This window comes from Pelophylax lessonae, assembly GCF_965119305.1.
Source record: "Pelophylax lessonae genome assembly, chromosome: 10".
Taxonomy (NCBI): domain Eukaryota; kingdom Metazoa; phylum Chordata; class Amphibia; order Anura; family Ranidae; genus Pelophylax; species Pelophylax lessonae.
Genome location: NC_138777.1, coordinates 103,101,156 through 103,128,882, shown reverse-complemented (window position 1 = coordinate 103,128,882; position 27,727 = coordinate 103,101,156).

The following is a 27,727-nucleotide window of genomic DNA, read 5'->3' as shown; positions in this document are numbered from 1 at the left end:
ATAATGCACACAATTGATCATAAGGGAAGGGGAGGATATAGTAATGAGTTAATAGACCAAATATGGTCATGGCCATACTTAGTCATTGTCATTGCCAAAATATCGCCAGTGACCATATTTAAATAGTGATGTTATTGTTATCCCTGCCCCTTCGCTTACATGGCCTGAGATTCCCAGCTATGTAAAAAATATATCAGCAGTGGTTGCTAGTGATGTAGCTGGTGCCAGCACCTTTTGCTTCCTTAGGAACCATTGCCAGCTGAAAACTGTAAAATATATAGAAGTAGTGGAATTTTTAGGCAACTGTGCGTATAAGCACTTACTTCCCTGTGTTGGTGACTGTGTTGTAAATGTGCTGATGAACAGAGAACCAAGCTACAGGGAACAGAGCTGCAGAGCGTTATGCTCAGAGCTGCAGAGGGAGAGAGACTGTTGACTCTAGAAAAAGAGAGAAAAAGACTGGGCATGGAGATATTGTGGCAAAATAGGGCAGAACTACAAAGAGCAGTCACCAGAGCTGTGGTGTGATGTCCAAAGCTTTCCAGAGTATTGCTATTGACTTCAAGTAAAACGGACTGAGCAATGTCTTTGCTGGACTAACTCCAACTTGAGAGGGGTGCCCACTACTTGTGTCAACAAGGCCTCTGAAGGAGTTCAGTTATTTATATAACTCTGAATTGTATTTTTAAAACATTTGCCCCCCCCCCCCCATTTGGGATTAAAAACATTGTAAATGGAGAAAACTTCAACAAGAGATCCACGGGCCCTAACCTTGGCAGTATTGAGCTGTTAATCTCATTGGTTAGTGGCATAGCTAAGTCTTCAATGTTGTAGACAGGCTTTATAATTAACACATTATATCCAATAACTGTATTTAGTTCTGAGTGTGTTATTAAGTTTGTTTGTTTTTTTGGGGTTTTCACTGATATGTACTGTTTAGCCAAACCCATTTGTCTGAAGGCCTTCTTTTTATTTTACATACAGACCACTTTATGTCAGTGAGTTTGGGTACTGTTAATTTGGGTCACCAATGAAAGCAGCAGAAGGACTCATCTATCCAGATGCTTCTAATTGAGGTTGAACTACAGGGGTATTTGTTCCCATCACTACAGGAGACCCACTAAAAGCAAAGGAGCTGTATTAAAACTGACAATTAAAAATGGGTGTACTTGGGCGCTGCTATGTTGTGCTATTGAGTGCTATAAGACTACAAAACTTACAAAGCGGATTGCTCACACCTATACACACTCTCTAAACATGTATCTATGTGAAAAATTGTATTCAAAAGTGGTGCCGGACTCCCAAATGCTAATGTACTAGTGTCCCTTTAAATCTTTTTGCATAGCAATTTTAGAATCAGCATATCATATCAAACTATATATAACATTAACAAAACAACAGGAAAAAAAAACAATGCATTAGTCCATAAAGTATCCTTTAGTATACTTTATACCTATGTTCAGTCCAAACAGCTCACCCATCACTACTAGTTACCTCGCCCAAGTTTCCTGTCATTCTGGGCATGCCTTGGTTTTCTATTCACAATTCCTTCATCAATTGGGAAGCACAGACTATAAATTTTGCATCCCTATATTGCAAGGAACATTGTGGAGAACCCTGTAAAACAAGTTCCCCACTAATTAATGAATCATGAGTTGATGGGGCAACTACCCAGCCATATAACAACTTGCCTACACAATACCATGAGTTCTGGGATGTGATCCTATCTGTGATAAGAAGAATGCCAATCAATTACTGCCTCATTGCTCATATGATTGTCCCTTTGATCGGCTCCCAGGGGCAGAAAAGCCCTTTGGCCTCCTTTTCAATCAGAACCAGAATTAAAGATGTTTATGGAGTGGCTTGATGAGAACTTAGAGAAGGGCTTTATCAGACACTCAACATCTTATGCAGGAGTAGCCCTGTTCTTTGTTGAAAAGAAAGACTCCACCTTGTGTCCTTGCATCAATTACAGGGACGTGAATAAGGTCACTATTAAAAACCTTTATCCACTTCCCTTGATCTCTGAAATGTTGGAAAGAATCCATTCTGCTAAAATACTTACAAAGCTAGACTTACGGAGGGGCAAATAACCTTGTCCGTATTCTTCAAGGAGATGAATAGAAAACCGCCTTTTGGACCAGATATGGGCATTTTGAGTCCTTAGTTATGCCTTTGCAATGCCTCGCAACTTTACCAAACATCATCAACAATGTTTTTCTAGATCTGTTGGACCAGTTTGTGGTTGCCTATCTGGATGATATCCTCATCTTTTCTGATAACCTGAAGTAGCTTTGCAAGCATGTTTGCACTGTCTTTGAAAGATAAAGGAAGAATAACGTTTACATTAAACTGGAGAAATGTGAGTTGAAACCAACCAAGATCCAGTTCTTTGGGTATATTATTTCTCCAGAAGGAGATAGCATGGATCCTGAGATGATAAAAGCAGTGGTAGATTGGCCAGCTCCTAAAAACATTAACTCAACTTCTACACATTATTTATAAGAAAGATCTCTAGGGCGATAGTACCAATTACACAGCTGACAAAGAAAGGGGTGCCCTTTGTATAGTAATCTGATCCTGAACTATCTGTTATCGTGGATGCTTTATACTCTGCCTCTATCCTTTCTCAGAGAAGTGGAGGAAAAATGCAGCTTCATTCTTGTGCTTACTTCTCTCGGTTAATGTCTTCAGCTGAAAAGAATTATGACATTGGGATAAAAGAGTTGCTTTCAATTAGGGAGAATTTTCTGAATGGAGGTACCTGCTGGAAGGGGCTAATACTGAAACTCTTACTGATCATAAAAATTTGGAATTCATTCATTCAGAGATTGTTTTCTAGACTAGCACATTGGTCTCTAACCTTTTCTAGGTTCAATTTTATTATCTCGTATTGACCTGGATCAAGGGGTGGCAAGGCCGATACCCTATCAGGGATATTGAAAGAGCATCTCCAGGAAGGTGACCTTAGAATGTGCAATCCTACCTCAACTTCCTAGGGGCCAGAAGTTCCGATACAATCTTGTGCCTCCTCAAATAGGGGTATGAGAATGATCTACTTCTCAATTATCCACCTAAGGACATTAACCTTAAATATGAGAATGGCTTTTGGACTCAAGCACATTGTCTCTATTAGGGATGATCGAACGGTTCGGGTCCACCATCGGTTCGGCCCGAAAACATTGGGTGTTCGAGGTTCGGCCGAATTTAGAACTTTTTGCCCAAAAAGTTCGGAATTCGGCAACCAGAACCGACCAAAATGCAATGCTTCAGGAAATGGGCTTTAAAAGCCCGTGATTGGACCAGAACCATTAGCAAAAGCCAATTGAGGGGGCAGGAGAATGCTAGGAATGTGATTGGAGTGACTAGGGGGTCCCTAGACCAATCATTAGTGAATACGCCCCCCAGTATATAAGATAGCCCCCGCCATATTCCTAGCATTGTTATACTGGACATGGAAGAGAGTGGAAGCAGTTCTGTTAATTTTACTTTAAATGTGTCATTTAGCATTTATTAGTGTGAGGAAAGGTATATCTAGTGTAGTTAGAGTGCTCCTTTACACTTAAGTTAGCTTCAAAAATTTAGTTTCTGTAGGGAAAGTGTTAAGTGTAAGGGGACCGTAGTGTAGTGTAGGGTTAACTGACAGTGACTGCTATGGAAGGGTGACAAAACCCTTCCATAGCAGGGTGACTGCTATAGAGAAATGATCATTTCTCTGAGTTGCTTCGGGACAGGAATATGGCTTCTCACCAGCAAGCATTTTTCATGCTGCAGGAGTTGCCACTGCCAGTGCTTTTTTGAGGACATGTTTGATGTCAGACATGACATCTGAACATGTGTATAGGGGGTATATATACACATATATGTCTGTATATATACCCCTAGACATATATAGGTGTGGTAGTAGCAGAAATATATGCTTGCGCTAATGAAATCATTTACAGTAATATATTTCTGCTACTATCACACCTATATATGGCTAGGTGTCTATATACATATAATTATGTGTGTGTATATACCACTATACACAAGTTCAGATGTTTTGCCTGCCTCAAAAGAACCCAAAAAAATGCCAAAAAAACGCTAGCGTCAAAAAAAAATGCCCAGGTGTGTTTTTTCTGGCATTTTTTGGGGGGTTTTGGAGGCAGGCAAAACATCTGAACTTGTGTATAGTGGTGTATATACACACATACATATATTTATATACACACCTAGACATATATAGGTGTGATAGTAGCAGAAATATATGCTTGCGCTAATGAAATCATTTACAGTAATATATTTCTGCTACTATCACACCTATATATGGCTAGGTGTCTATATACATATAATTATGTGTGTATATATACCACTATACACAAGTTCAGATGTTTTGCCTGCCTCAAAAGAACCCCAAAAAATGTAAAAAAAAAACGCTAGCGTCAAAAAAAAATGCCCAGGTGTGTTTTTGCTGGCATTTTTTGGGGGTTTTTGGAGGCAGGCAAAACATCAGAACTTGTGCACTTGTGCACTTGTGTGCACTTGTGTATAGTGGTATATATACACACATAATTATATGTATATAGACACCTAGCCATATATAGGTGTGATAGTAGCAGAAATATATTACTGTAAATGATTTCATTAGCGCAAGCATATATTTCTGCTACTATCACACCTATATATGTCTAGGTGTGTATATAAATATATGTATGTGTGTATATACACCACTATACACAAGTTCAGATGTTTTGCCTGCCTCAAAAGAACCCAAAAAAATGCCAAAAAAACGCTAGCGTCAAAAAAAAAATGCCCAGGTGTGTTTTTGCTGGCATTTTTTGGGGGTTTTTGGAGGCAGGCAAAACATCAGAACTTGTGCACAGTACCACTATACACAAGTTCAGATGTTTTTCCTGACTGCAAAGAACCCAAAAAAATGCCTGCTATTAAACCGGCAAGGTGTGAAAACTCCTGTGCTGAAAGTGTTCTAATACAAACGATCTTTTTTTTTATGGTTCTGGACATGCTACAGAGCTGAAACTTCACATGTACACTTTTTAGACCCCCAGATACGAAATCCAAAGTAAAAATCAAAAAATCTCTTTTTTTTTTTTTTTTTTAAATTTTTCAATAATTGGCTTTTTTATCAAAAATGACAATTTTTAAGAACTTTTTTTGTGTGATTTTGTGTCTGGGGGGTCTAAAAGGTGTACCTGTAAAGTTTCAGCTCTGTAGCATGTCCAGAACCAGAAAAATCAGATCATATACTATGTGTAAAAGGAGGGTCCCACATCCCTGTTCTACTGAAAAATTATCTTTTTTTTTCATGGTTCTGGACATGCTACAGAGCTGAAACTTCACATGTACACTTTTTAGACCCCACGGATACTAAATCCAAAGTCAAAATCAAAAAATCTCTCTTTTTTTTTCAATAATTGGCTTTTTTATCACAAATTACAATTTTTAAGAACTTTTTTTGTGTGATTAATAGTTAATGGGGCATGACCCAGAACCCTAGGGACTTTTTTGGGGCATTTATTGGGTTTTAGGGCTTAAAAATGGTGTTTTTTGATTACCGAAGTTCGGGTCCCATTGATTTCAATGGGGTTCTGAAATCCGGGCCGAACTTTCGGGAAGTTCGGATGTTCTGGCCGAACCGAACTTTTCAAAAGTTCGATCATCCCTAGTCTCTATGTATCTAAATCTGCTTGTGTTGAAGCCCTCAGGTTAGTTCATGATTATAAACTTGCAGGGCAGTTTAGAATTTCTAAGACAGAAGAATTTTTAACATGTTCCTTTTGGTGGCCTGGTTACAAGAGAGATGCCAAAAGCTATGTAGCCTCATGCCTGCCCTTAGCTTCTCCTTTGGGGTTGGCCCAGCCACTCCCTGTTACATCAAGGCTATGGGGGTCTTTGGAATTTTTATGGACTTTATGGTTAATGTACCTCCCTCAAAAGAAATGACCACTATATCGTTAGTCGGCGACTGTCTGACTAAGATGGCTCATTTTATACCAGTCAATGATGTATCTTCTGCTGAATAAACTGGAGAGTTGATGGTTCAAGAAATCTTTCAACTACACAGAATTCCTGGTGATGTGGTGCCTGACAGAGGAGTGCAGTTTACTGTACCTCAAGATTTTGGAAAATCTTTTTTTCAGCCTTAGGTGTAAATATTAACTTGCTCTTCATCCTCAGTCTAATGATCAGACTTAGAGGGCCAATCAAACATTGAAGCAGTACCTTCAATGTTTTGTCAGTTTTTGTCAGTCAATTTTGTCAGTTTGGTTATAGCAATTCTAAACACAGCTCCACTTCTCAAAGTCATTTTTACTTAAACACCGGGTATCATCCAGTTTTTATTCCTGATCTCCCTATCTCAACTCCAATTCCTGCTGTTACCAATAGACTAACTACATTACAGGAGATTTAAAAAAAATTGATTGATACTCTGAAAGAGGCTCAGGACTGCAACAAGAAGGCTGCTGACAGACATCTCAGGTCACCCCTACATTTCAAATTGGACAAAGTTTGATTATCTACCAAATTTTTTAAGGTTCATGCTCTATCTGCTAAACTGGTCCAAAAATTTGTAGGACCTTTCCAGATATCTGTACAAATCAATGTAGTCACCTTTTGCCTAAAACATTATGACAGTATGAAGATTCACCCTATTTTTCACATACCAATACTCAAACCATTGTGTGAAAATCCATTTTATGGAAGAATTCTTCCACCTCCTCCACCTGTTAAGGTACAGAGTGAAGAATTTGTGGTAGAGAAAATTATTGATTCCAGGATCTTTAGAAACAGATTACAATATCTGGTTCAATGGGAAGGATATCGGCTAGAAGAAAATTCTTGGGAGCCTGAATAGAATGTTCATGCCCTTAGATTACCAAGAGAACTGCACCAGAGGTTTCCACGCAAACCTGGCCCTACAACATCCAGGGTACAACAGTACGGTAATAACAGCGCCATACAGGCAATTGCCGTGGACACCAGGGGGGATCGAATTAAGGGTGCATCAGCTGTTGGCAATCACACAGCCCACTTTTCCCATATTACCCAACATGAATAGAACAGTCTACTGACTTTGCTACAGCCATCAGTGTCACTCACAGGATGGTCTCTCAGGAGGTAAGCACCATAGAATTGTCACTCCCTTTCCCTTTTTGTTTTGTTTTTTTTACTTTGAAATCCGATACTGCATGTGAACATAAAGTAGTATTGTCTCCCATCTTCTCTTCCTTTATAGATCCCTTTGGGGCAATTGTTAACTCAAGCATAAACCTAATTAATCTACTCCCATATTCTTTACTATATGGGACTAGGTTTGTTCCATATTAATTGCATACACCTTCTGCCACTGAGTATTATTATTAAAAAAGCATGTTTCAATTCCAGTTATTTCTGTTTCATTTTAGCATACCCTTGCACTTATTCAACTACAACTGACTGGGTATGTTCCATATAAGAATCCTGCTTGATACATTTAACCCAGAACCTGCCAGTGACATATATCCTCTTGCTCTTAGACCTACTTACATATGGTGAGGCCTGCTGCGATTGCCTCAATCTGCCTACCCTTGATCCCCTGTGGGTTAATTGAACCCACCTCCATATCTGCAACCCTTAGGATGTGCTACAGCTGCTTTTGTTTGGCTCTATATTGAATTAATCTATGTACTGTAAGTGAAATCTGCAAACACATACAGTGTATGGTGATCAATGTTTGTATTTTATATTTTATTTCACATTTTTGTGAAATATATGTTGTTATACTCTCTCTCTGTCGATCTAGGATTGCTCCCACATCATTATCTCCTGAAAAAGACTATAATTTGTTGAAATGCATTGGAAGATTTTGGTGGTTACACAATCAATAGACTATGTATATGGTATCGTTGCTATATATATGAAATCCTGTCAATACTAGATCAGAAATTGGACTGTATAGACCAGATGATTTTATCTTGTTGTATAAATACATTTTTTGCTTATATAATTAGTTGGTATTCTAATTGATGCCACAAAGTCTCATGCCTGTTCTGACCCCAGATTGACTTTGGATAACACTAATTGTCCACTACTTGCCCTGCCCACCCCCAACTTCTCAACCTTCATAGGGATACTCTCCTGTCATGCTGGACCTCGTGTCAGATTCTCCCAAAGATAAAAAGCACTCTTTTCTGTTGCCTACACTCAGTCCCTTAAAACAACAGGCTAGAAATGATAGCACAAGACATGGGAGAAACCAAGTACTGGTATGCCTGTTTGCTTTAAGGGAACAAGTGATGCTAATAGTGAAGCAACACTCACCAACTATAATTCTCAACTTAGGTATTGAGACAAGCATCACAAGATTCCATCTCTGGCCAGGAAAGAGGGGAATGAGAGAGTAAGTTCTCCCTCTGAACCTTATAAGGCAACATGCCCTCAACATGGGGAGAGTTCCTCGCCAGGGGTGACCACCCCTGGAAAAACATATTGTCTTCATATTAGTGAGGACTAAGACCTTTTCCCCACATCCTTGTTAGTGGCTGTGGGTGTGTGTGGGGGGACTTACCAGAATTTGGAAGCCTCATTTAAAATAAGAGGGCCCCAGATATCCTGACACCCCCCCCCCCATGGGGTTATATTTTACCCCTGGTTACTCATTCACAAAAAGTTATGATGTAAATAAACACAGTTGAAAAAGTCCTTTAAAAACATGTTCCATGGTGTAAATCCATTGTCACAATATCCAGAGGTGCAAATACACTGTCACTCACAATGAACAATGCCCAAAGCCCAGGCAAAAGAAAAAATGTTGACCACATATGATAATGTCCTCCTGACAGACTCATTAACTCAAATGGCAGCTTCCAGGCCCACATTTGAATGTAAACCAAGTGGTCAGAAGCCAGCTTATGACAGTGATTTTGTGAATTTGCTACAAGCCAACAGGCAGCAGGATAGTGGTTGGTTGGATGCCAGTGAGGATAGTGGTTAGTTGGATGCCAGTGGTTGCCTGCTTCCTAACAAACAATGATGCTGTGCAGTCACTTGTGTCTTAGCAACCAATGATACTAGCAGACAACACAGTGGGAAGTTGGCACTAGTAGTAATACTGTCAATAAATTAATGAATTCCTGTTGGAGTAGCAGCAGGAGGCTTGCTTGGGCAAATAGCTCAAATAGTTAACCTAGTCAGAAAACAAGCAGAGTTCAATGAGTCAATCCTGTACTGCTGGAAGTCTAAACCCCATCCCTAGACAAGACTATCATGAGTACTGCAGGGTAGTGTGTAGATGGGTAGGCCCTGCCCCCTCTGCATGGTTAAAAACAAATCCAAGTATATCTGAAGCTAATTTTTTTTCTTACCTTTTTGGATAGATTAGGGGATGGTTAAAACCCAAGTCATTGCATTTGTTGTTTTCTTTTTGACATCTGTCTCTCATTTGGGAGATTTTCCTTTATTTTCTCTCTGAAAAACCTGAAAGGAAGTGAGACAATATGGTTTTAGGGCAACAGAAAATTGCGCATCACATATCTCAGTACATTCCATCCAATGTATCAACACGTATGGATATAACAGTCACTGAAGACCCCGTAGGCTGACGCGTGTAGAGGAATTCCTCTTCTTCTGGGTGGCTCTGAAGAAGAGGAATTCCTCTAAATGCATCAGCCTACGGGGTCTTCAGTGACTGTTATATCCATACGTGTTGATACATTGGATAGAATGTACTGAGATCTGTGATGCGCAATTTTTTGTTGCCTTTGTGGGTACAATACTTACTGTGTTATTTGTCTCCGGATAATGCACTAGGTCAGTGTGCCCTCTGTGTATTTTGTATAGTTGCAGTGTTAGACCACTCTAAGTCTTTGAGGGCAGCAAGACCGTGGTTACCCATTTCTAAAAGCAATGAAGATATAAGCACATCCATCTGGAGGGGCCATTTTCCTAAGCGCAGGAGGTATTGTATGTATGACTGTTTCAACATGGTTTCAGGACCTGGTGATCCGGACCTAAATTATGAGGAGCGACTACAAGCACTAAACGTATTCGTGCTAGAGAAGAGACGCCTGAGAAGGGACATGGTGATCCCAGCATAGGAAAAAGAATATTCAGTCTCAGGGTGTGTAAGAGGACATATGGCCAAACAATGAGATTGGAGGAGAAGCGCTTTAAGCTGCTCAGGGGGTATTTCACTGTCAGGGCAATAAGAATGTGGAACTCTCTTCCACAATTGGTGGTGTCAGCGGGGAGTAGTGATATTTTTAAAAGACTCTTGGACATGCATCTTAAAGAACACAACATACAGGGATATGGGAAATGATTATAGACACTGACACACGTACACCAACACTGGTTGAACTGGATGGACTATGGTCTTTATTCAACCTTACCTACTATGTAACTTTCTAATATCTTTGCAAGGTGAGTGAAATCCCTACTCAGAGCTGTCACCAGAACAAGTGTCCACTGGAAGATTTTCTCTCTTTTACTCTTATGGTGTAAAAAAATAATTTTAGATTTACCCCCACATAGTGGCTTTACTGGTATGCCTTCTGGATTATGCTGGCATTAACTACAGTGTATGTGTTTTTTTTTAAATAAAAAGGCTAAGTGCCTTTACCCACCCCACCGCTGTGTGGTCACGTGACTTCCCTCGGCTGGCTGATGACACAGAGGAATCTCAGCCACCCCCGCTTATCCCTATAGATCTGGGAAGAAGAGCGGAGGGGGATCACGTGACCGCACAGTTTTATTGTGAAAAAATATATTTAGCCTTTTAGCATTTTAAAGCGGAGTTCCACCCTAATTTTAAACTTTCCATCATACATAACCTTTTCACATGCTAAAAACGAATTGGATATTTTTTTTTTTTTGGTTCGTTTACCATATTTTTAGTGATAAATAACTGCACTTATTTCTTATGCGGCCGCAGCCGCCAACATCATTTCCTGCTTTGCAATGACTCCTAGGAGATGAGTGTCATCAATCCCAGGAGTCAATGCGCCTGCACCAGCGTCCCTCGTCACTTCCGGTGCAGGCACGTCATTCTCTACCGATGGATGGAGAACAGCTTCTAGGCATGCGCAATGACACAGAACCAGCTGTGGGATGACGCGCCTGCCCCGGAAGTGATGAGGGTTTAGCATTCTGGGACTCGCTTAAAACCGCGAAATCCAGGAAGAGGGACACTGTGGCTTCAGATGCCCACACCACAGATGGCCGCACTGTACAAGAATTTCACAAGGTAAGTAATTAATGTTGCATTTACACTAAACAGGGGACAGTTTACACAATATCGTTATTTAAATGCCCTAGCCCTGACTATTCTAGGAGTATTTTTTCAAAAAAAATAAAAAATTTGGCCGGAACTCCACTTTAAAAAAACACATACACTGTAGTTAATGCCAGCATAATCCAGAGGGCATACCAATAAAGCTACTATGTGACTTTACAAACACTATAAGTGTGAAAATCTGTACTGTTTTGGTGTTTATTAATAATTGTTTTAGATTTCAAACTCTGAAAAGGCAAGATTTATTATTATTATTATTATACAGGATTTATATAGCGCCAACAGTTTGCGCAGCGCTTAAAAAAATGAAGGTAGACATCACAGTTACAATACAATTTGGAACAAAAGGAATCAGAGGGCCCTGCTCATTAGAGCTTACAATCTAAAAGGGAGGGTCAATTGATACAAAAGGCAATAGCTGTGGCACTGAAGGTGTGATGAGATAGGTAAGATTCGAACCAATGGAGAGCACAGCCACAGAGACCAAGCAAACTGAGTTTTTTTAGAAGGAGGGGGTGGTCAACAGTATCAAAGGCAGCAGAGAGGTCCAAGAGTAAGAGTATTGAGTAGTGAGTAGTGACCAATGCCATTGGTTTTAGCTGTTAGTAAGTCATTTGTAAGTTTTAGGAGAGAAGTTTCTGTGGAGTGTTGTCAGCAAAATCCAGACTGAAGGGGATCAAGGAGGTTATTCTCAATGAGGTGCTTGCTCAGGCGGTTGTAGACGAAACGTTCAAGGAGTTTGAAAGCAAAAAGGGGTAAGGAGATGGGTCTTAAGTTATTAAGATTGGTGGGGTCTAGTGAGGCTTTCTTTGGTATGGGAGTTACTTGGGCATGATTTAGAAAGTTGGGGAAGATGCCAGTGGAGAGGGAGAGGTTGAAGATATAAGTTAAAGAGTGAAGGATAGAGTCAGAGGGTGACCGTAGTATTTGAGAAGGAACAGGGTCCAGGGGGCAGGAAGTTAGGTGGGCATTAGAAAACATTTTAGTGACTTCCTCTACAGTAGTTGGGTTAAACAAGGGAAGTATTGATTGTGCAGGAGGACAAAGTGTGTAAGGTGAGGGAGATATCTGTAGTGTAAAGATCTCTTCACAAATTGTATCAATCGTATTTTTGAAGTAATTGGCAATCTCTTGGGCAGTGAGTAAGTTAGTGGGTGGAAGCAATGGAGGACGAAGTAGAGCGGTGAAGGTAGAAAAGAGTTGACGGGGACTGTGTGAGAGGGTGTTAATGAGAGTGATAAAGTAGGTCTGTTTGGTAGTGTGGAGGTAGGAACTGTATTTTTGGAGGGCAGATTTATATTGGCTGAAATCTTGCTGTGACTTTGTCTTACACCACAGACGCTCAAGAGCACTACTACGTTTTTTTGAGGCTTCTGGTATTGTCTGTCTGCCAGGGTTGTAGCGATCGGGGCCTGATTCTGTGTGTAGTGAGGGGGGCCAAAGCATCCAGGGTAGATGACAGTGAACTGTTTTTTTTTTTTAATTTAAAGATTTTTATTGAATTATTTCAAGAACATACAAAAGAAAATAAGTGCTATGCAAACTTAATACAGCAGTTCAAAAGACCACAAAGTGGCCTCATTGGCAATATAAACTTTACGGAATTGACAAACGTTTCATCAGTACACTCAGAAGCATCTACAATGAAGTAGGTCATACATGTAATACATGTGCACAATAAACCCAAAGCAAATGAAAACATAAACACAGTAATGCGATATACAACAATAAACCACATTACTTGACCACCAATTAACATGTGGAGGCTATTAACCCCCCCCGTCTCCCACTGACCATGCTGGTAGAGTAAATATGCGGGCTCACCCCGTAGCCTCCGCTCCCGAGCACCCCCAAGGGGATCAAAACTGTGCTTGAGAACATAGACCGCGAGGAGGAGCCGTTCCCCTCCTACATAGGTTTCTTCTTATGAAGCATTTCAAGAGAGTAAAGTGAGCTAAGTAGAGGGCAAATGTACCATCCTGCTCTTGGACCAATTTATCCAAGGTTGCCATTGCAAACTCGTGTCTCGCGCTGATTTATGTTTAAGGGAGAGAGTACGCTCAAACATGTAGTGTGTGTTTACAAGGTCAACAACCTCTGCAGCGGTTGGTGGAAGCTCACGTTTCCATGCTCGGGCAATAATAAGTCTCGCTGCTAACAGGACATGAAGTGTGGTATGTCTCAAGTCCTTTGGAACTTCTTCTATCCCAAGTGATAATATTGCTAAACTCGGATTGCTTAAGACAGGCCTCTGTGCTACCTCCGAGATGACCGTAAATACATCACTCCAATAAGGGTGTAGTTTTGGACATTGCCACAGTGTGTGGAAAAGAGTACCCTCTTCCCCACACAACCTCCAGCAGGTATTAGCATACTTACTGTCAAATCTGTGTAGTCTCGAGGGGGTCAGATACCATTTCAAAGAAATTTTTAAGGACAGCTCCCATAGACTGGAGCAGCTAGTAACTTTATGTACTGATTGGAGTGCCCGGGTCCATTGACGTTCTGAGTAGGTTATTCCCAAGTCCCTTTCCCATTGTATAAAAGGAGTAGTTTTGGTGAATTGCGTTTTATGTTGAAGGTAGTTATAGAAAAGGGTAATTCCCTTTTGTCTAGTGTGCCCAGGAGCCGAAAGATATTTCCAGACTGAGATAGAAATGAATTTCGGCCATGGTGGGATCGAGCGCAGAAAATGGACTAATCTGATATAAGTGAAGAAAAACGATTGGGGAAGTTGGAATTTAGTTTGAAGGTCAGTGAAGGATAGTAACTCGGAGCCCTGATACATATCATCTAAATATTCAATACCTTTCATTCTCCAATCCACAAAATATGCACAGTCCATAAGGGAATGAAGTGCTGTAATGGGGATCTGAAGAGGGGATTGTGCGGTGGCTAATGAATTTTGCGCTAGTAAAGTTCTCCAGGCCGTAGCCGCTGCTTTCATAAAAGGTGGGAAGTGTGAGGGTGTCTTAGCTCCTAAGGTAGTAGCCATAAGCCAGGCCTGTAAATCCTTTCTGATGCAGTAGGAGGCCTCGACTGAACCCCATAGGGTCGTGGGGACCGGTCGAAACCAGTCCTGCATTTGGGTGAGAATGGACGCGGTGTGGTAATCTTGAACATCCACATAGCCCGCTCCCCCCACTGATCTATGTTTTATAAGTTTGTAATGCGCACATCTAGGTTTTTTACCTTGCCAGACAAATTTAGAGAGCATTGATTGGAGGGATTTAAAAAAGTATTTCGGTACGGGAATGGGTAGTGTACGGAACAAGTAGAGCAGTTGGGGTAGATACATCATTTTGAAGGCCGCCAACCTCCCCAGCCAGGAGAACCCAGAGGACTCTAAATGCTTTAGGTTATCTTGTAGAGTGGAGCGGGCTGGGATATAATTGTGCTTAAATAACGTTTTAGTGGAAGCTGTTAGATGAACTCCAAGGTAAGAAATGCATTTGTCTTCCCATACATAAGGAAATTGCTGTTGAAGAAGATTACTCGTAATAGGATCTATCCCTATGCCCAAGATATGAGACTTTGATTCATTCACTTTATAAAATGAAACATCACCAAACCACCTGAGAGTCCTCTGAATTTCCGGCAGGGAGGCTGAGGGATTGGTTACCATAAGGATAACGTCGTCTGCGAATAGACTGATTTTGTGGTGTTGGTCCGCTATACGAATCCCTGATATTTTGGGGTTAGAACGTATATGTTCAGCAAGCGTTTCCATAATCATGTTAAAGATCAGTGGGGAGAGAGGGCATCCCTGTCTAGTACCGTTAGTAATGTTAAATGGGACAGATATAGCTTCAGTAGTGCGTACTATGGCCGAGGGGGCGGAATACAGTGCCATGATGGCACTATGCATAAACCCGTGTATACCGAACTTATGTAGGACAGCTGAAAGGAATCCCCAATGGACCCTGTCGAACGCCTTCTCTGCGTCTAAGGAGAGGAGCAGAGAAGGCGTTCCAGAGATGTCCGCTTGGTGGATAATATTGATAACGCGTCGTGTGGCGTCTGACGCCTGGCGGCCTTTGGTGAATCCAGATTGGTCCTTATGGATAATGGAGGGAAGGAGGTCCACTAACCTAGTAGCTATCAATTTGGCATATATTTTCACGTCCATATTTAAAAGGGAGATAGGCCTAAAGTTCTGAGGTTGATTGGGCTCCTTGCCGGGTTTGGGAAGAGTCACAACCATAGCCTTTAACATTTCGCCAGGGAAGGAAGAGGAAGAAGCTGCATCATTAAATGCTCCTCGCATTAGAGGAATTAAGGAAGATTGAAATGTTTTATAATATTCGGCCGAATAACCGCCTGGGCCAGGGGATTTCAAGGTGGGTAGGGCCGATATGGCTACAGCAATTTCCTGATCGAAAAAGGGACGATTGAGGGACTCCAAATCATTAGAGGTAATGGATGGCAGTTTAATGCGGTCAAGGAAGGAAGCAATGTCCTGTGGTGAGGGTTGGTGCGTCATTGGGTCATCTCTAAGATTATACAATGATGCATAGTAGGAGCTGAAAGCATTAGCTATGAGATTTGGCTTAAGCAATTTCGTCTTAGAATCGGGATAATGCATGTAGGGGATCTTGGACTTGAGTCTTTGCCCTTTAATGCGCAGGGCCATTGCTTTGGTGGCTTTATTGTTAGTGGAGTAAGCAGTGGCTTTCCACTTTCTGAGAGTAGTACTAAATTTTTCAAGCAGGAAGGCTCTAAGTTCCTGCCGCAAGGCAAAGATCTGTGACTGCAGGGCAGGAGAAGGTGTTTGTTTGTGTTGCGAGTCCAGGGAAGAAAGTTTGCGGGTAATCTCATCAATTTGCTGTGTTCTCCTCTTCCTGTCCCTGGCTCCTAATTGCATGAACACCCCTCTCAGTACCGCTTTGTGAGCATTCCACACAACCAACGGATCAGAATCAGGTTGTGAATTTTCAGAGATATAGTTGTCAAGATGCATTTGGATTTCCTCAACATATGACGGGCTAGAGAGTAGGTGATTGTGCAACCTCCACACAAAGGTGGAGTATGCTGGTGGACCATGGGAAATTGTAATGCTTAGTGGAGAATGATCCGACCAGGTGGCCGTGTGGAGCTCAGCAGCCGAAACACGTTCTAACAAATGTTTATCAGAGATACACAGATCTATGCGCGAGTAGGTGTCGTGACGCGGGGAGAGGAAGGAGTAGTCCCTCTCCGACGCATGACAGCACCTCCACACGTCATAGAGATCGTTGGACCAAAGAAATTTAGACAAAGAGGAGTTATGTCGTTTAGACACTGCAGAAGAGTCTAAGGCACTGTCCGGAGCTAGGTTGAAATCTCCACATACGAGGAGGTTACCAAATTGAAGTGCTTTCGCTTTACCTATCACAGAGCGTATGAAAGGCAGTTGATGGCTGTTTGGTGCATACAAATTAACAATAGTATATTGTCTATTGTCAATAGAGCATCTGAGTATGATGTAACGCCCCTTGGGGTCCAGTATAGCTTCGTGGTGCTGTAACACCAGGGAGTGCTTGACGGCCAGCAGAACTCCCTTACGTTTCTTTTTCCCAGATGCCATATAGATGATAGGAAAGTTCTTATGGCTACAATGTGGAGTAGCAGAGCTAGCAAAGTGCGTTTCTTGTACACAAATGATATCTCCCTTAAGCGAGCATGCCGTGGACCACATAGAGGCCCGTTTGGCGGGGTGGTTCAAGCCCCTGGCATTAATGGATACAAAGGAAAACGACATTGCTTAAGGATTGCGGGAGGCCGAACCAGTGACAGGAAATGTAGGTACACACGCCAGTCGATAGTTACAGATACTTTACCGATATGAGTGATGCTGGGCGGGAACAATAATGTTACTATAGGTAGATGTGCAGGACTAGAGGAGACGGTGAGCACTCAGCTGGAGTAGGACGGTGGTCACTCCTAGATCAACACACTGGGTATTAAGAGGTAGTCGCTGGAATACTGCGGTGAAGCAGAACGTACAACACAGCGAAATTTGCTTCTGGTGGCAGAGATAAACAACAAAAAATAAATAAAAAAAAAAGTTATAACAAGAGAAAACTTGCACAATAGTGCACCGGCACTGAAACTGAGTACAATACTTTGCGGTTAAGAACAAAAAGTGCCAATACTCAGCAAGTGTAACCCTGTGTCAGGCTTGCTGAAAACAAAATGGGGGTTTTCCACACAGGTGGAAGAACAGAACGTGAGGTAAATCAGGTAATCACACATTTGTAGCCCGGCCGGACTAAGTGAAGCTATGGAGGGGTAGCTCTGAACTCACGTTTAAAACCTGAAGTTTGGGGACCCCTGATGCGGTCTGGATCTAGGCGGAGGGGGTAGCCTTGCACCCTCTTGGGAACCTTTAGGAAGCTCTGGAATGATACCCCAAGAGTGAAGTAGCTTCATTCCACCTTCGATAGTGGAAATAGTGTGGGGAATGCCGTTATGTGTGACCATAAGCGTGGCAGGATGACGCCATTTGTAGACGATTTTATGGTTGAAGAGAGCCTTGGTCAGGGTCTTCAGTTGCCGTCGCTGCTGGAGAGTATGTTGAGACAGATCTGCATATAGCTGGATAGCTTCGTATGGAGCTGGCAATGTGCCCAATTTCCTAGACACTTGAAGAATCTGTTCCTTAGCCGGGTAAAAATGTATACGCAAAAGTACATCCCTGGGAACAGAGTCTTCTAGGTGGCGAGGCCTAGGGAGCCTGTGGATCCGATCAATAGTCAACTCTATAGGTGACATTCCAGGAACCATAGCAGAGAACATAGTAGTTGCATACTGTTGCAGGTCAGCAGGTTGCACAGACTCAGGGATGCCTCTAATTTTAATATTATTGCGGCGAGATCGGTCTTCAAGATCCGCCAATTTATGCTTAATCCAGTCAGTATCATCTCTCTGTTCATTGTAAGCATCAATGAGATCGTTTACTGTGTCAGCGCATTCCTCCATTTTATCTTCTATATGTGTCACCCTCCTGCCCATCTGCAACATCTCACTAGAAAACTTCTGCATGATGGTAGATAAGTTTGCCATTAGAGACGATTGGAATGTCATCAACATATTTTTCATAGTGGTGTCTAGCACCGGTTGTCCCGTAGTAGGGAACGCACCTATGGAGGATTGTAGCGCTGCCATGGCACACAGTTCTGGGAGCGGTGTACTCACTGCGGGATCAGACATGTCCTCCGGTTCCATTCTCATGCGGGTCTTAGCGGGGCTGCCCGTGACCGGGGTCGCTGGAGAAGAAGAAGCAGTCGCTCTGTCATCCGGGAGCAGCGGCAGCGCGTCAGGTAGATCAGTGTAGGCCGCGACATCTCCTCCCTCAGCAGGCGCGGCGGCGCCATCTTGGGATTTCCCGGGCCTCGCTGGCGGCCGAGAGAAGAAGGCCGTAAGTTTAGTAGGTCCCCTCTCATCTTTTCGCTTGCGGGACGACATCTTCCTAAGGGGTCAGGAGTGCCAGTAGATCGATTCTGGAGCGTCGCTGTCTGTTTGCTGCCCTGATGCTGGTGGATTGTCCGGCCGGTTACAGGGAGCTCTCAGCTCAAGCAGCCATTCAGCTCGCGCGCAAGCCACCATGACAGTGAACTGTTGTAGACAGAAGTGGCCATGTTGGGGCAGGAAAGGGATGAGATTGTGTTGAAGAGACAATCTGTAGCAGAAAAAAGAAGTGAAGGGTTAAAATGACGAAGGTTTCTACGGGTAATTGTTCGGTAGTTGGAAGGTAAGCAGGAGGACAAGGAGAGACTGAAACTAATGAGGTGGTGATCAGAGAGAGGGAATGGAATGTTGGAGAAGTTGCAAGGGGTGCATAGGTAGGAGAACATGAGGTCAAGGCTGTTGCCATTAGAGTGTGTAGAAGCATGTGTCCATTGTTTTAGGTCAAAAGAGGAGGTTAAGCTCAGAAGTTTAGAAGTAGCAGGAATGTTAAGATTAACAGGGATGTTGAAGTCTCCAAGAATGATTGTGGGAATTTCAGAAGAGAGAAAGTAGGGTAGCCAGGCAGAGAAGTCATCAAGGACGCCTGATACCGGTCCAGGAGACCGATAGATCCCAGCAATTCTCAACGAAACTGAAGAAAATAGACGAACACAGTGAGCTTCAAATGAGGAGTGAGACAGAGAAGGGAGTGGATGAAGAACCTGAAAAGTGCTTTGAGGGGAAAGAAGAATTCCAACCCCACCTCCTTTCCATCCACTAGGCCTGGGAGAGTGAGTCCACAGGAGGCCACCATGGGAGAGGGCAGCAGGAGAAGGAGAGTATAAGATACACAAATATGCACTGAATGGTTTGCTCTCAATCTTTTTGGGACCCAACAACATCATCTTATTGGTTGGTAATGTTCTTAACTGTCATTTTGTGCAATTGTGGGTTTGTGTGTTTTGTTTTTTTTTTTTTTTTGGGGGGAGGGCCTCATGCACAGCCATGTATTACAATTTTCCTATGTATGATTGATCTTTCTACCAGGAGCTGTGGCATGTAATTACACATGTTTATGGTATTTAGAAATGTATGCTTATAAACTCGTTCTAATGGCTGCAATACTTATTTATTTGAGTCACTAGAATGCATTTATGCATGTTTATGCGCATTTAGAGTCCATGTACACGGGACGTTAGAAAAAACGTCCTGCAAAGCTATTTCTGACGCCGGGAAAAAGCAGCTGTTAAACGTGCTTTCAGTAGCTTTTTCCATTTGCGTTATTGCACGTTTGGCCACGTTGCTTTTAGCAGCGTTTTTCTGCCTCCATTCAAAATCAATGGTTCCCTATGGGAGCCTATTGATTTGAATGGAAGTCGCACCGCAAGTCGAATCCGACTTGCGGCGCGACCTGCACTGTGAGAATCTTGAGGGGGAACTCCACGCCAAAAATGGGAGTGGGGTTCTCCCCCCTTCTGGTCCGGTATGGAATTTGAGGGTAGCCCCACGCCGAAAAAATGGCGTGGGGTTCCCCCCCAAAATCCATACCAGACCCTTATCCAAGCATGCAGCCCAGCAGGCCAGGAAAGGGGAGGGGATGAGCGAGCGGCCCCACCCCCCCTGGACCACACCAGGCCACATGCCCTTAACATGGGGGGGTGTTGGTGCTTTGGGGCAGGGGGAGCTCTGCACCCCCACCTCAAAGCACCTTGCCCCCATGTTGATGAGGACAAGGGCCTCAACCCCACAACCCTGGCCGGTGGTTGTGGGGGTCTGCGGGCAGGGGGCTCATCGGAATCTGGAAGCCCCCTTTAACAAGGGGCCCCCCAGATCCCGGACCCCCTCCCTATGTGAATGGGTATGTAGTACACTGTACCCCTACTCATTCACCACATAAAAGGCAGTGTATGGAAATAACGACAGGAGACGTTTTGGAAAGTTTATTAAAAATCTTCATCCGGCTCTTGTCTTCTCCTCTCCCGGGTCTTCTCCTCTCTTTGCTGTCCGCTCTTCTTGTCTTCTCCTCTCCGGGGTCTTCTGCTCTTTTGCTGTCCCCTCTTCTGCTGTCCTCTCTTCTTTTCTTCTCCTCTCCGGTCTTCTGCTCTTTTGCTGTCGGCTCTTCTTCCTCCGGTCCTCCTCCGACAACGTCTCCGGTGATTATGCCGGTCTCCGGTCTCTGCAGCTTATTATATAGCCATTTTGGGGCGTGGCCCCGATGACGTAATCGGGAGGCCCCGCCCCCTCATGTCACAGAAGACGTCATCTGACATGAGGGGGCGGGGCCTCCTGATGACGGAGAGGAGAAGAAAAGAAGAGAGGACAGCAGAAGAGGGGACAGCAAAAGAGCAGAAGACCCCGGAGAGAAGAACACAAGAAGAGCGGACAGCAAAAGAGCAGAAGACCCCGGAGAGGAGAAGACAAGAAGAGTGGACAGCAAAAGAGCAGAAGACCCCGGAGAGGAGAAGACATGAAGAGCCGGATGAAGATTTTTAATAAACTTTCCAAAACGTCTCCTGTCGTTATTTCCATACACTGCCTTTTATGTGGTGAATGAGTAGGGGTACAGTGTACCCCATACCCATTCACATAGGGAGGGGGTCCGGGATCTGGGGGGCCCCTTGTTAAAGGGGGCTTCCAGATTCCGATGAGCCCCCTGCCCGCAGACCCCCACAACCACCAGCCAGGGTTGTGGGGATGAGGCCCTTGTCCTCATCAACATGGGGGCAAGGTGCTTTGAGGTGGGGGGTGCAGAGCTCCCCCTGCCCCAAAGCACCAACACCCCTCATGTTGAGGGCATGTGGCCTGGTGTGGTCCAGGGGGGGTGGGGCCGCTCGCTCGTCCCCTCCCCTTTCCTGGCCTGCCGGGCTGCATGCTCGGATAAGGGTCTGGTATGGATTTTGGGGGGGAACCCCACGCCGTTTTTTCGGTGTGGGGCTACCCTCAAATTCCATACCATACCCGAAGGGCCTGGTTTGGAACCTGGGGGGGAACCCCACTCATTTTTTTTTCCCATTTTTGGCGTGGAGTTCCCCCTCAAGATTCTCACAGTGCAGGTCGTGCCGCAAGTCGGATCCGACTTGCGGTGCGACTTCCATTCAAATCAATAGGCTCCCATAGGGAACCATTGATTTTGAATGGAAGAAAAAAAACGTATAACGTGGCTGAACGTAGGTTCATCACGTTCAGTCACGTTCGTACGCGTTTCTGCGTTTGAAACGTCGGGAAACACACGTTCGAACGCAAATAATTGCGTTCTAAAAAAAGTCCCTGAACGCAACTGCCTGCAAATGACTGTAAACGACCATGTGTACATGGACAGATAAGATAACATGCAGCTGCGTTTAGGGGCTTCTGAAAAAAAAACGCCCAACTGCTCCTAAACGGCCATTTCCAGCGTCCCGTGTACATGGAGCCTTACATGTAACAAGCAAAAATATGCTTCTCTGGAAATGTTGGTTTTGTTCTTTTTTCCCCCAAATGCAGCGCATGAATATGAACTTACATAACATCAATAAGCGCAAAAAAAGGAAAAAGATCAAGATACCCCAAAAAAATTCTTAAAGTTGATCGCTGAACACTGGAGGATTATTTCACATCATCTCAACATGATACTTACAAACAGAAAGTGCACCGCAACCACATCTAAATATTATAATGTACAAGGAAGAAAGAAACTCTCAAACTCCAAAGTCCATAGAATGTGAAAGTTCCTTAAAAGCAGTAAAATGGGGAGTCCAGCATCCACCTCAGGTGATAGCTCCCACCACCGATAATCACACAGGCTGCTCTCCTCAGATTATTGACCCCTGAATCAACACGATGATCAAATGCACTTTACCCACCAGGGTCTAATTAGCCAGAGGCGTCTGACTCCAGAACATCTGATGAGAGGTATTTCCCCCAATGATATATAGAACAAAGAAGACTAATAGTGCTCTCTTCTACAAACAATATATTTATTTATAAAGATAAAACCACTCACACAAAATCCATATGCACATAATGTGCCTAAGTTGCACAGATCGCACCGTTCTAATGCAAACTCAGATAACAGCAGGTGATGTCACATGCGATCTTCTGCAGTTGGGAGCATGGAATTGTCCAAAATGTCTCGGCATGCTGATGCCTTAAGAGTTCCCTTCATTGGAACTATATATATATATATATATATATACAGTATATAGAAATACAAGGGGGAGTTGGGCTAAAGCAAAAAATGAATATCACATTCACCACTGGCAGAGAAATGTTAAATGCACACATAAATGGTGAAACACACAACAATGTATGAAGCAATCCCACAATGCATATGAGTGGGTTTAAATCCTAATCCAATTTAATCAAAAATTGAAAACGATAGTCCAAACAAAAGCATTGTAAAGAAATATGTCTTCATATCAATGTAGCCACAGGTGCAAAGAACAGTTCAAAACAGATCAATTGCAGATTTCATCCACCCAGGTGATAATGGAGATGACAAACAATGTGAGGTCCCGGCCACCATACACAGCCTCTTACCATAACATAGTGGGACAAGCGCATCGGGTAGTTCAGGACTACTCCTGCCTATCTCCCAAGCACAGCAGCTCCCAGGATATCCAAGCCACCTGAAGAAACCGGCTCACACTTCACTCCAAGACCCCGCTCAGAATGCCTCACAAGTTGTCTCATAAAGATGGGGGACAACAAACAAACAGGGCAAGTCCATAGTGCATTACCTCAGTGGTAGTTTATTGAGAAAATGATAGGAAATACACTCACCCACAAAGAAGACAATAAGGCGTATAATACTGCAGTATACTGGAGGCTCTCAGTGATCGATTCCTACCAAAAAGATGGCCGGCCTCTAGCTTCCGGTTGTGATGTGATGACAATTGTCAATGACGAAACGCATTTGGGGGGAGCTAACTCAGCGTCATCGCTTCACACCCGGAAGCTCGAGGTGCTGTTAAGGGGGGGCCAACTCAATATTGAACTCTACAAACTAAGACTGGGATGCCATTAAATTTCACGTGCATGTAAAAGCAGGTGTCCCAATACTTTTGTAAAACAGTGTATCTACAGTATCTCACAAAAGTGAGTACACCCCTCACATTTTTGTAAATATTATAATATATCTTTTCATGTGACAACACTGAAGAAATAACACTTTGCTACAATGTAAAATAGTTAGTGTAGAGCATGTATAACAGTGTGAATTTGCTATCCCCTCAAAATAACTCAACACACAGCCATTAACCACTTACCGCAAAGTGACGTATCCGTACGTCGGTAGACTTTGCGCGGTTATACCGGATGATGCCTCTAGCTATAGAGAGGTACAGTGTATCCACCATTTGGATACTTTACATTTATGGGGTTTGCAATCTGTTTTGGATTTACACATCTATTAATGAATCAGACATCAGGAGACAGGAGTTTTCCCATAATTATTATTGTTCTATAGCCTGTATTGTATACAGTGTAGATATATATATATATATATATATATATATATATATATATATATATATATATATATATATATATATATATATATATATATATACTGTATATATATATATATATATATATATATATATATATATATATATATATATATATATATACTGTATATATATTTTTTTTTCTATTTATGTCTGGCTATCACAAAGCTAAGCTCCCTGAAGACTTGCAGCTGTAAGCTTTCAGGTCTTGGTCCTTTCTTTACATTTAGCTTTTCTCTTGTTCAATATTTTTTGTTGAAAATAAGTAGTAGGTAGAACATTACACAAGAGTCAAAATGGTAAAATTATGCAAACGTGTATATCAGCTTTACATATTCATGGAAAAGATGACAGATTAATATGTTGGATACTATGTTACCTAGATTTTGGATGACAACGATTCATCAAGAGTAATCAAAAAAAAAAGGGGAGGGTAAGTTTCCCATATTGTATGGATAACATTAAGAAGCAATACATATTAAATTGCAAGGAGTATGGACAGTGATTAAGAACCCACAGGGTAAGCACATCAGACCAGGGCCACACGTCCTAACCACTTTCAGCCCTGGAAGTTACCCCCTTCCTGACCAGGCAATTTTTTGTGATACTGCTATAAACAAAAAAGACCGACAATATTTTTTACTTTATGGTATAAAACACATCCGATAAAAAAATGTAGTTTCTTCATCAATTTAGACCAATATGTATCCTGCTACATGTTTTTAGTAAAGAAAATCCCAATAAGTGTATATTAATTAGTTTGCACAAAAGTTATTGCGTCTACAAACTATGGGATAGATTATTTTTTTTACTAGTAATGGTGGCGATCAGCAATTTTTAGTGGGGCTGTGAAAATTGCGACTGACAAATCTGACACTAAAGGCCCGTAGACGTACCGATTGTCGGCCGAAACTCTTCGGCCGCCGAACGATTGGCCAATTTTCGGCTTGTTAGTATGATGCTTCCGACAGCCGACAGCGCACTTTCGGCCGAACAGAATCTGTCGTGCAAGCATTCAAATTTTTGTTGGCCAACACCAGAACGGCCGATTGTTCGCCAGTCAGTACAGAATTCGGCCGACAGACAGCAGATTTGCAAGACTGGGCATGCTTAGAAAAGAAAAAACACAGGGAAAGTTAACCATCGCATGACATCACTTCTGCAGTCGGCGGACAAAATTCGTGTGCAGTCTTTTGCACTTTTCAGCGGACAGGACAGCCCGGGGACAAAAGACGATCGGTACGTGTGTACGGAGCTTTAGTGACACTTTTTGGGGGCCAGTGATACCAATACAGTGATTGGTGCTAAAAGAAAAATGCACTGTCACTGTATAAACTACACTGGCAGGGAAGGGGTTAACATCAGGGGCGATCAAAAGATTAAGTGCTTTGTAACTGTGGGGGGATGCTGTCCCCCCAGCAATCTGCTTTATTTACATAGGCAGACCGCCATTCTGCCTCTCCTCTGAATGATGGTCACCGAGACCCGCTAATTGGTTCCCACTGTGTCCAATCACAGTGGAAGCGGGTCACCAGTGGCACGCACCCCAGACCTTGTGCAGGAAATCATGTACATGTACATGATTTAGCACAGCCAAGCTGCCCTGCCGCAGTATATATGTGATAGGCGGTCCAGAAGCAGTTAAAAGAGTACAAAAGAAAAGTGTGTGAAGGTCAAGAAAGGGACTCCCGCAGTAGCTAGGTCTTCTGGAGAAGCGATGTATTATTCGGCTCCTGCCTGACTGCCTGCATGTCACTTCTAAAAGTAGAGAGGTGCTCTTCTGGCTGCATATCATTTGCCAATCTACCTCTGCTTCATCAGGTATGGCCTCTCAGAGCTGCTGGAGGAGAGAATCTAAAGAACTTATGTTCCCCGGGCATATCCATTAGCTTAGCGAATGAGGTGGAGTTGTATTAACTTCAATACATTTAATAAGGTGGTAACACTAAATCTGATTATTTACAAAGCGAGTTTGCAAAGTGAGTTGTAAATTTAGGGTTTATTTACCCTTTAGGGTTTATGCCACCAATTTGTGGGTGCAGCGTTTCTTTAATAGGTACCCAGGGTTGGAAGATCTGCTAAAGTAGGCCAGAAGAGTCTGTAGCCATTTCAGGCAGTCATACACAGCCAGTGCTCGGTCAGCAGAAATTCAACAGTAATTCCACCTGCCCTTAAATCACCTGATTTGTGACATGCCCACCAGGTGGAACTCAACTTTGGCAATGCTGCAGTGAAAGCACATGCAGCAGAGGGACATCAATGAGTACCTGTGAGGATGGCACAATGACAGGCTCAGACCAGCTCGGCTTTTTTTCCCCACGCCAATGGCTGCTGATCACCATTTGAGGAGGCCACAAAGATGGTGAGCCGTGACAATGCATGCATCAGTGACACAATCCCTGTTGTGTTCCTGCTGGAGCAGACTCTGCATGGCATTATGGACAGGGCACTTGAGTCAGAGCAGTGGGAGGAAGAGGATAATTTCCTTTCCTCTCCAGGCCCCCTTCATGCAGACACCATTATTCCTACGCCACAGAGCATACAAGAGGAGAGGAAGGAGGAGGATTCTGGCAGTTTTGGAGGCATTGAAGCAGAGGAAGACACACATCAAACCTAAAGATATGGTTTTCCATCCCCAGAACCCTTGGGATTAGTACGTGGCTGGGAGGAGGCAGTTCCAGATACTGTAATCCTCAGTGACCCCCAAAGAGTCTGCTTCTCATGCCTCAGTAAAACTTGTGGTGCATGGGCTCCCTCATGCTTCAAAGCCTGCAAAAGGACCCAAGACTATGTGGCATCAAGGAGAAGGATCACTATTGGTTGGCAATCCTCCTTGACCGCTGTTACAAGGGGAACGTTTCAGAACTCATCCCATCCTTTTCCAAGGGTGCACAAAATAAACTCTCTTGATGGCACTTTAAAGAGGAGTTTTTCTAACATTTTTCCAAGCTCTGATAGGTTACAGTGTCATTGAAAACTTTGTTTTGAGTCTTCTGTTGGTGAAGAGAGGAGCTGTGGAGGAGGGGCCGCATTGATGCATTTCACAATTTTTTAGTCCTCACCACCCAGGGCATTCAGCTTCCACATTCCATCAGCATGCATCATATTTAGGACGATTATCTCAGGGCAAAAACGAAGATTGAGAGCTTTACACTAGGTCCACTAGGTTACAGGGTCATGAGAATAGACCACTGGCCAGAACTTGCCCAGTTATGCAATAGAGCTGCTGGGCTGCCCTGCATCCAGCATGCTTTATGAATGGGCATTCAGTGCTGCTGGAGGTTTTGTTACTGATAATAGAATACGTCTGTCCACAGACTCTGTGGACCGTCTGACATTTATCAAAATGAATAAGTCCTGGATTACCAGCAGCCCCTGATATCGATGTCACTGATTAAGTGTTTTTGGAATGTAGAATTTCTGCAAGACTTCTAGGCTGCCTAGCGTTGTGAGTGTTGATTTCATCTGGCAGAATTTTTTGGTGTAGGTTTCATGGTCACAAATAACACCAAAAGACCAATTTATCCCCACCTGTTTGACA